Genomic DNA, 10,756 nt, shown 5'->3' with positions numbered 1-10,756 from the left:
TCTCAGCGAAATAGCAGAAGGATCTTTGTTGCAACTAGAGAAAAAGAAGTCCTGGTGGAGTACTTCCTGGGAATGCCTGGAGTGGGTGAAACAAAGCAAGCAGCAATGAACAGATGGCCAAAAGTCAGCGCACCTGAATCATTCTTTTCTCCAGAATCGTATGCAGGAAAGAAACAAAGTAAAACTGAGATAACTAAACAAAAAACAAAGGTGATTAATAGAATTCTGCACTCTGGCTCCTGGAACTGTGAAGTAGCCTCCTACCTATACTGGTACAGTATAGCTACTTACTGGTGCTGCCTAGGGTCTTCTCTAAGTTACAGTGGTAGTTGTAACTACCACTACCAGGTTGCAGGTTTCAAAGACACCTCATTCACCCCAGCTGACAAGCCAACAGGGGCTCACAGCCCACTTCTTGCAGACCTAGATGTCCCCACAACAGGACATTATGTCTCCACAATGGGTCTCTTCATCGTTCAGAAGTTTTTCCTCTTAACACCTCAGTTTCTCTCTCTTCCTGTCTGCAGTAACTCCTCCTGGGCCACAGGCACTCTTCATTTCTGGATCCTTCTCAGTTCTCCCTGTCCTCTTTTCCACATTGCAGACACTGTTCTTGCCAGCTCCGTCTGCCTCAGTTTCTTCCCCCAGAGCATTTCTGCATCAGCAGCAGCTGAACCACTGCTATCAGAACTCACCTATGTTGTATCACCATGCTGAGGCTTTGGAGTGGCTAAGCAGTAGGATTATGCCAGTAACTGAGTTCCCTGAATTCAGGTAGATCTGTCCAAGAACAAAATTACTGTCCAATTACAAAATTACAGCCAGCGATCTGATGATTATATCAGATCTAAATACTAATATAATAGATCTAAATACTAAATATAATATAATGCAAAACAGGCACTTATTTCATGTAAGAAAACTATTCAGATGTTCCAAGTATTAATTTCACAGTGAATCTTTCTACTAGATAGATGTGTACCTGTTCTGAAAAATGCTGAGAAGTTCTTCACCTTCTGTAGATTAACTGTCCCTTTAGCAAATGGTGAAATTCATCCCTATGTTTCAAGAAATATGAGTTAAAATTCAGCTCCTAAATTGAAGTGTATATCAAGCTGATAGATGTAGCTGCAGATAACTCACATAAGAACTTGTGGTTTTCTGACATAAGTAACTCTGAGTTTATGTCAGTAAATGTGAGAAGTGTACTGAAGAAAATATTGTAGCTCATCTCTAACTTTGATGTACTTGACTGTCACTTGCACTCAGCTGTTCTTCCATATCAGCCAAGATCTATCTATCTATCTATCTATCTATCTATCTATCTATCTATCTATCTATCTATCTATCTATCTATCTATCTATCTATCTATCCATCTTCTTTGAATAAGTGAGTGAAACTTTGAAACTTCAGTCTTAGTCATAAACACATAGGTCGCTCTGAAAGTAATGCCCTTGTGTGCATGTGCATGCATGCATGTGTATATATAGAGATACATAAACAAAATTATTTATATTCTTCTTGAAGTCTGGTCTAAGAAGGAGGATATTTTTTCTCTCAGTTTTGGAGCCTTAGACACAACAACCCTCTCAGCTTTGCTAATTAATCTTGCCCCAGCTGCTGACTCCACAGGTGATAAGATGCTCTGCTTGTCAGCTAGGAAATACAGCTTCTATAATAGCAAAAAGTTTCCATCTGTGAGAGTCTTAAAGACTTTATTGGGAGGTTTAAAATAAGTTCTGGGGACCATGCTATGTAACTTGCTATGTGAGAATATTGGAACTTCGAAAACTTCTTCAGTAGAAAATGCTATGAGTTTTTCTCCATACCAAGGTATTTAAAGAGGCTTGATTAGTGTATGTATATGCATATATACATGTATATGTGTGTATATATGTATATTTGCTACATGCCATGCATTTGTTTACCTCTCTAGCTTCCTGGAAATAGGACAAAGGAAAACAACAAAAAATTGTCTTACTATTTGTTAATTGAATTGTATGTCGTGGTAAAGGGCACATTACTAGATAGTTATTTTTCTAGTAACAGCCACAGGGAAAGATTTCCTCAAAGAACTACTGTAAGGAATATTTACTGCATTATTGTTAGAAGTGAGAGTAAATGGGGATTCACACCCAGAAAGATGACTTGGTGATGAACCTTAAAAAACAAAACAAAACAAAACATTCTGACATTTTACCTGTATTGATGGGGTGTTTTCATTCATCTTTCACCTACGCTGTTGGATCACTAGCAAACACAGCTCTAAAGAGCAGTCTGACTTGGCCTCAGACAGCCTGAGCAGTATTTCTGGATTTTATTTTAATCAGGCCTTGTCAGTATATTTATTACATTGGCTACTTACTTTGACTGGTGAAAACAACATTATAAGACACAATCCCTGAAGACCTAACAGTGATGGGACAGCTGATAGGTGGTGACAGCTCATTACACTGCTCAAAGGTGCAACCTTACAACAAGTGTTTCTTCCTCCCAGTGGAAGCTCTCCCCCGATATTGTTTCTTGGGTTTGCTTCAGATTGCTGTGGTCTCCCTTCTACTAGAATATTAGACATGGGGAATTTATGGTAAAAATTGTTAGTTTCATAGAATATCAAGGATAAACAAATGTCAAAAAGTTGTCTGGCCCATTCATGTTCATCAAGGCACACTCTATATCTCTGGTGATTAATGTGCTGGGCAAATTAATCAGAGCTCAAAGAAGATCACCAAAGATATTTGGTGGTGTCATCACTCCTAAAGGGTATTGTATGGAAACTGTTGAGTCATGGCCTGAACCACTGATTGAGCACCTGAAGAAAGGACTTGGTCAGCCCTGGGAGCACAGGTGAAGGCAACTCAGGGGTGGAGCCTGGTTGCACCTCTCTTAGACCCTATTTAAGGGCTGACTTCCACTGGGGAGGGATCTCTGCTTGGAGATCCTTCCTTTGTGGAGTTTTCTATGGGAGCTAAGATCTTTGGAGATGTGTGAGTCCTTTTACTTTGTAACACCATTCTGTTGTGCTGCTTCACCTTTGTCATTACACCTGTTGTGTCATCATTTCGTTGCTTTGACCTTTCTGATTGTTACAGGTATAGATGGTACCAACATCAGGATTTCCTTTGATGTCACAGTTTCTGAACTATTAACCATTCTTCCTGTTTTACTTTTCTATCAGGTAGTAAATTCTTCTTGGAATTAAGTTACTTCTTAAAAAGCATTACTCAAAGCTATCTGCAGCACTCTTACTGAAGCCTTACCCATTCTGAGTAGTGAAGAGTTACCTCAGTGATTTTTGTGTGCTACTATTTCTGTATTCAAGTAGAGTTCTTGCCTTTCTCACATGTGTAACATTATAGACTTTTATTAATCTCCTAGTCACTCTTAGATCTTTTTCTGTGGAACCAGTACTCTTTCAGTTAACCCCTTTTATGCTTTTGCTTATCAGGTTATTTCTTTCTAGGTGAGATTTCTTTCTTGTCTTTATTGAGTAACATATGAAGCACTTTTTTTTTTTTTTTTTTTTTTTTTCCCCAAAGCAAAATATCTGTACAGAGAAGTTTGAAATAACTCTCCTGAAAACAGTTATCAATGGATTGTGGTAAAAATCTAAACACTTATTGAGTGTGAAACTAGAGAAGGACTGTGTGTATAGTATCCAAGACAAATTAAAAGGAGATTAAAAAAAAAAAAAAGGGAAGGTGGTAAAGACGTCACTTTTGAACTTACCCTGCCCACATACTTGTTCTGTATATTTCCTTATTTTTTTTGTTTGTCATGTGCTTTTTGTCAGAATTTAGCATCACGTTAGATGATTTGATTTGTGCAAGGATGTTGCTACAATATCCAGTTCTCTGGAGAAATAAATAAATCAACACATTCTGAGAAATTAATTGACTGGATTTTGAACAAAAAGAATGAAATAACATGAAGTATTTCATCAAAAGTTGAAAAAGCAGTATTTAAATATCATGTCAGATCTTCATGTTGGAGAAGAGATTGAAGGTGCGAGCATTTTTGAATTGATCTTAGTACATTAGAAAATCTTAAAAATAAAAGCAAGCAGAACCTACAGGAAGATACTGCTACTATAAGAAGGGAGCTTAATGTGTTGCTTTGAAGATAATATTCTTAATCAAAAGCATGGGGTGGAGATTCTATGGAGAAAACAGCCATAAACGTGATAGAGTTATATCCCCTCAGCTTACAGAGTGAGTCCCCAGGAGTACTGGCCAAGCTAACTGAAATTAAAGCAGCCATTAAATGTTTTTGACAGTATTATGTATTACTCCCAGATAAACAAAGCTCATCTCAATGACATCAACAGCAAATTAGACTCCTCTGCTTTCATATCACGATTGTAAATCCTTTTTTCCTTCTCCTTTTTTTTAAAAAAAAACAAACCAAAACAAAACCTGCTGCAGCTCCCTACTTATGTGAGATTCCAGCAAAAGCAAGTCTCCTGGGCTAGATGGATTTAAGATCCATTTCAGTAAAGCCTTAAAGCAGTTGAAAGGTAATTGCTCCATTTCTGACTTTCTTTTAAAAATATTAAAAAAAAAAAGGCAGTATTTATCATTAAACCTACATGATGACTTTTCTTATCTGTCATATAAAAATACCTGCCCTTATGAAATAAGTTTTCTTTAGTGTATCATGTAGAAAAAGATAAAACCTTACAAGGATATCAGGTCCATTTCTTATAAATACTTCTGTGGTTAAAGTTGAATTCTCTGCACCTGAAATCATTCTAGTATAATTTTTAATTACAAACAAAAAATAATCATTACCTATTACAAAAGCTAACCGGGAAGAGACAAGCAGAAATATTCTGAATGAAAGCATCAGGTCAGCATTTTAAATTGATTAGTGAGGCAGTGTACCTTCTCTCGTAATTGAATGAGAATGGCATAACTTGAAAAAATGGTCATATTTTAGCAGCAGATATAATTGGATTGTTTGTCTGAGTTTTAGTACACTCCTGGGATGAGTAGATGATATAGGAGATGCAAATAAATATATGAAAAAGAGCAGGGGCCCATTTGAACAAGTAAGTAATGGTTTAAACGTTATAAATAATTTCCAGTATTGACTTGAAAAGTTGTTACAGGCTGAATGGTTAATATAACCTGTGCATGCTGTCAGATCGTAATGAGAAGTAGATGAGATTTACAGGTTACAGAAAGAACCAGGATCCTTTCCAGGTGCTTTTACAGGTATTGTCATGGCTACTAAAGGACTAGAAATGGCAGTCAACATACACTGGTATAAACAAGGGGAAATAATAAGGTTTTCCCAGTCAAAAATAAGTTTTTGAGAAATAAGTTTTATAGTTTTCATTTATTTGCTAACACAGTATTCTAGATTCTCTACCCTCCATAAAAGATGATGAGCCTTGAGTGTTGTTTGTGTTATCAAAGATTTTAATCAGCTCTCAGATTTTTAGCAAAAGACAGACACAGCACTAAATATTTTTTCCTAATGATATAGATTATTAAATTGAGAAAAGATAAGTATCAAACAAAAATTTTCAGGACTTCTGTATTAAGAGCTTAAATCCTGCAGAAAAGCTACAATGGCAGAGCATCTCACTTTGCAAATCAATCAGTGCTTCAGAAATTTTCTCTCAAGTATTATCCATCTTTTCCTTACCTTTCATATTTACACAAGGAGATGGAAGGATGAGAAAAATCAGAAGGCTGTCTTTTTGTGGATTCGGTTTGTTCTTTTAAAAGGAAAAGATGACATATGGAAGTAATCACCTCCCTTTCAGGGCTCATTGTTCCAGTTAATAATTTCTTACTAGCACAAGCAAAATTATCTGCTGGGAAAGGAAAGTACTAGAAGCTGGGCACCTTGAGCTTCCCTCATTCCCTCTCTCTTCTATCGCATCACCCTGGAGCTTTTAGATGTCCAGTTTCATATTTGGTAGTTTACAACCGGAAAAGAGAATGCCACATGCTCAGTAATGCCTTAAAAATAGCTTTCCATTATTCTGGGCCCAGTGCTCTCATCAAGACTGTAGGAACACATTCATACAATCCATTAATTATTGCTTATTCACTATTAACTTTGTGGTGGAGTATTATTATTTCTTATTCCATTACTCCTATGGAATACATAAAAGAGCTCTAATTTGACACACTTTTTTCCCATAATTCAAATAGCACTATGATATGAAAATACAGATGGGATTCCACTCTGTCAGTTTGCAGATATTCTGTATTTCCCCTCTGTGAATAAAAGACACCAAGCCCAAATGCTGTTCTTTTGGTTAAACTCTAGATGGAGTTGAGAAGGTGCTTTTACAGATCCTCTTAGCTCACATGCTTGGCCAACAGCTGAGCCTAGCAAGACCCTTTGCTTTCCACCTCTAAAGATCTTGTATAGCTCTACCAGATGGAGAACAGAAGTTTAAAAGGAAGAGGATAGGAAAGTAGGTGTGATTAGTTCTTCAAACCACATATTTTCTTCTGACCAAAACCCATCTAGTCTTTATCAAAGCTGAGATTCAGTTTTTAGTCATTTCTTTTTTATTCTCACTTAAGGGAGAAGGAAAAAGGACCTACCATGTAATTCACACAGATGAATTCAGTAATGGTATATGTGGCACTGAAATATATTCACACTTCCAAATTACCTGAGGACAGAAGAGGCCTCTGTGGAAACCCATAGGCTAAGTTTTCTTTGGAAGCTCATATCGTTGCAAAGCCTTTTTTGCTCTTCTGTGTACTTATTTCAAGGAATAGGAACCTTATCAAACCTAAGAAGGAGGAGAGAAAACAGGAGAATGAGCAGGGTAGATGTTAGCAAATAGATGCAAGTGCTACCCACACAAGCGGATTGTTAAAATAGAATGTTACTTGTTAAAGCACTTGAAAAGAGTGGTGTTGCACAGATGGGGGAGAAAAAAACAAACAACAAACAGTCCCAGAACTGGAACTACAAAGAAATTTCTCTCCTGAGGAAGTGATGTTTTTCAGATTGCTGTTTTTCAGTTGTACCACTGTGCACATTTTGGGATGAGGAGAGAGGAGGGGCTTGGTTCTGCAAGAGCCCTAGTTTTCCTGCTTTCTCACCCAGTTTACATCAGGTTGTTCCTCTCCCAAATTCTTACTCTTTTTCTCTGCCAACAAATGGAATGTAGCATCCAAAATTTCTCTGTTTTCATTTTTCCTGACCCAAACCACTTCTCTGTCTCCAGTGCAAACACCACACATGAAACAGGTGAGAAAGTCTGTTCTTCTTATGCCATGTAGCATGGACTTCACTGTGGACTGCTCTTGCTGAAGCCACTTGTTTCTGGGAACCTACTGAAGTCCATTAGGGAAAAGGCTAATCTTCCATGTGTATCTCTTAATGCAATTTTCTCATAAAATGAGCTGAACAGAATCTGATAGTAAAAACAGTATGTCTTCTACATCAGTTTTCATAAGATGAATGATTTTTATCCAAAGTCATTATTTTTGTGCTTTGTCAGAAATAGTTTGCCTACTTTGACAATTAAATGTAAAATGGACTACTGTACATGCATTATATTTAAAAATGCTGCTATAATGGCTTTAGCTCATGTGCTTAAAATCTATGTAAAGATTGTATCAAGTTCTATTTTATTAAGATATTACAAAATTATAAAACCATGACAGATATTCTGTTTAAAAATTTTTGCAGCAAATACTCGGGTTCTAAAGCACTAAATTGTAGTTTTGAAGATGGTTCCAGTTAGGAGAAAAACATTTGTAACTTTATTAACCTCCTACAGAAACACCACCATAACTGGCTAAGACAGTATTGTAGAAACCTATTCCCATTTAGTTCAAATATGATCACTGAAATTTTATGGGTTAACTATGAATAGGATTTGGTCTTTCATTTATTTCTCTGCCATACATATGTTTTGCATTTCTCTTAGCCTGGATAACAAGCATAGACTTGAGTTTCATATTCTCGTTTGTTGATTTAGTCCAATGATTTTGTGCTTACATTGTAAAACAGTTTTTCTTTTAATTCGCTTTCCATTAGGATGTTTAAAGAAAGGAAATACTTCTGTGGTTCTAGATTCCATTAAAGGTTAAATTTATAAAACAGTTAACCAAAACTGACTTCTGTTCCGATTAAAGCTTTGAACGTGTTCGTAGAATTGTTTATGTTTCATTTGCTCTCTTAATTGTACAGCCTGGAGTTCTCCAGGTTGTCCTCAAAATCCTCAATATTAAAATGGGTAGAAAAGTCAGAACAATTATATTAACTAATGAATTCCTGCTTAAAAGAACAAATAAACAAACAAAAAAAGCCTACAAATGATAAAAATAGCTTGATATCCATTTCCCTTATTTTCCAGAAGGTGTCTCTTTTCAGGACTGCCCTTAGCCTTTATGCAGTGTCCTCTATATTTTATGAAGTTGCATTTATAGTATCTACTGTCATATTTTCTGTTGTCCTGCCCCCACTGGCTGCAGACATCTTTTAGCTACCAATGGTATGACAGATAAGGAACGAGACAAATTCATAGTGGTGTTTGTTTGTTTTGCAGCAGAGGTGAAAATAAACACATAATTTTGATTTCTGAATTAGCCCCATTTATACTACTGCAATTAAACATGAGTATTTTTAATAGCATATATTATGAGAGCATCAAAGCATCTTATATTATGAAAGATATATCAAATGTACTGCTAGAAGGAAGATCTTCTCATGTTCTTTTAATCTTGTTTGTTCAAATAAAGCAAGCTGCTGGCAGATTTGTTTATATTCCATATATATTATGTATTATATTCCATGTATTTTTTTCCCCTCATCTCATCATGTTTTCTTCTAATTTTACAGCAAGATGTAAGCTGGACTCAGTCAGGCCCCATCTTCACTGAAGGATAGGAAATATGGATGTGAGTACAGACATAGAATAGTCTACAGAGCTTATAAGATAATGAAGATCTTGACTGGCTTGCAAATCTGATTGGCAGCCAAGGTAGGTGCCAAGCATATGTATCACAAACTAATGCCGGTTAGTACTGGCATGCTCTGGGGAGGATCTATACAATACATTAGACACAGCTGCCGTCTACCCCAACATTAGCTATAGGTAATATGCTTGTTTACTGTTTCACTAGGGAAAACACTACTTGAAAACTCTTTACTGGAAAACGCTTTAATTTTGCGGAGAACTGCCTAACATTTTCCTCTAGGTATAGGACTCATAAATGAGAAGTCTTGGGGAATATATTAGATTCATAGTGACCTGTAATTTGTGAAGATGCATGACTTCAATGTTCAGATTTATGAAGTTTTGTTAGACTTTTATTATGGTGGTAAGAACCTGATGTGCATCTCATGGAAGCAAGTAGTTTTCTAAAAATAAAGAAGTTTCTTCCATTTTGTGAATGGTTTCCTAGTTTTCCTCAAAAACAATCCAAATTTTATCTTTATCTCATTGGATTTGATTTTACATTTGAAAATACTTTTGAAATATGATGTTGATAATCAGCAAGATTCACATTTCTGCTAATTCTCTTCAAGGAGAAAAGGGCGTTCAACCAATCTCTTTTTGATTCCAGTTTTTTCTTCATGAAGTGGCTCAGGTTCTATTCTATTATAACTTATTTTATAATACAAAAAACCCTGTAGCAACTGCTTTTGGTTCAGTATGGTAACTAAAGAAATACAGGACTCACGAGGAGGATTAGACACTGAGTTTTTCAGTAGTGAGATGTCAACATTTTGGCACCTGATAACCCAGGGGAATTTGTAATCCCAGATTTGGCACTCTACTCATTGCTTTGGGGGGCAGTGATAGCATGTAGAAGCACATACACAGAAGCCAGCACGCTGGCTGCAAAATCAGGTACTGCTAGCCCATAGGAAACTGGAGAAGAACTGGGACTAAAGAATTTTTCCTAAAAAGTGCTGCTTCTAATTTTGGACTGGTTAGAAATTACACCTCTTTCACAGCCATGAATCCTTTTTTAGACTGAAATCTTCCACCCCCTACCCCCCCCGAAATGGAGGAGGGAAAAGTGGCTGTTTTTCTCCTTCCCTCAAACCTAAGTTTTTAAAATTATTGAGTAGGTAAAGATTCAGAGTGATTCAAAAACATGTAATCTCATCTATCTGTTAAAAGCAAAGGGAACTTTCTGAGGAAGGAAATTTGTTCAGATTTCTACAGCAGATTGGGCAAAGGCATGGCTCTGATCTGAGCCTCTGATACTCTCACTTTCTGCTCATACCTACTGTCCAGGCTGGTTCAAATTCCTGCTCCAGTGCCATCTTAGTTGCTGCCAGGATCCCAGTAATGTGGTGCTGCATGGGAAGTTGAGACTTGCAAAGCAGGCTGAGAACATCAAGCCAGTCTCTGTGAAAAACTTGAAAATGCTGCTCGGGGAATCATGGATATGCAGTAAATCTTTCCAGTGACACTTTCTGCAGCATTTAGTTGCCTGTGTAAAGGCATAAAGATGAAAGTGCAGTTACTGGAGAATATGCTGTTGTAAAATGTGCTATCTGTGCATATATGTGGTGGCAGTGCGAGGCTAAGCACCTGATACCTATTGTACTTAATGTTGCATTTAGGGATTAGATGTGATTTTGAGTTTCTCCATTTTCTTTTAGATAATTTTCCTTCTTTTTTTTTTTATATATATATACATATATATATATATATGAGAAATAAATCGCTCTAAGTAGGTCAGTTGTACTCTACACTGACTTGAAAAGAGTGGTAAATATCCCATCAACAAGCTCAAAAACAGTAGGGTCCTT

General features: G+C 36.6%; 1 long non-coding RNA gene across 1 annotated transcript; it reads left to right on the top strand.

Moving 5' to 3' along the window:
* Positions 1-2,941: 2,941 nt before the first annotated feature.
* On the top strand, positions 2,942-10,520 carry LOC140250428 (uncharacterized). Its single transcript, XR_011903169.1, has 3 exons — positions 2,942-2,988; positions 8,828-8,969; positions 10,236-10,520. It is a non-coding gene; the product is annotated as an uncharacterized lncRNA (long non-coding RNA).
* The last annotated feature ends 236 nt before the right edge of the window (positions 10,521-10,756 follow it).

This window comes from Excalfactoria chinensis, chromosome 3 (assembly GCF_039878825.1).
Source record: "Excalfactoria chinensis isolate bCotChi1 chromosome 3, bCotChi1.hap2, whole genome shotgun sequence".
Classification (NCBI taxonomy): Eukaryota; Metazoa; Chordata; class Aves; order Galliformes; family Phasianidae; genus Excalfactoria; species Excalfactoria chinensis.
This window is presented reverse-complemented; position numbering and strand designations above follow the sequence as displayed.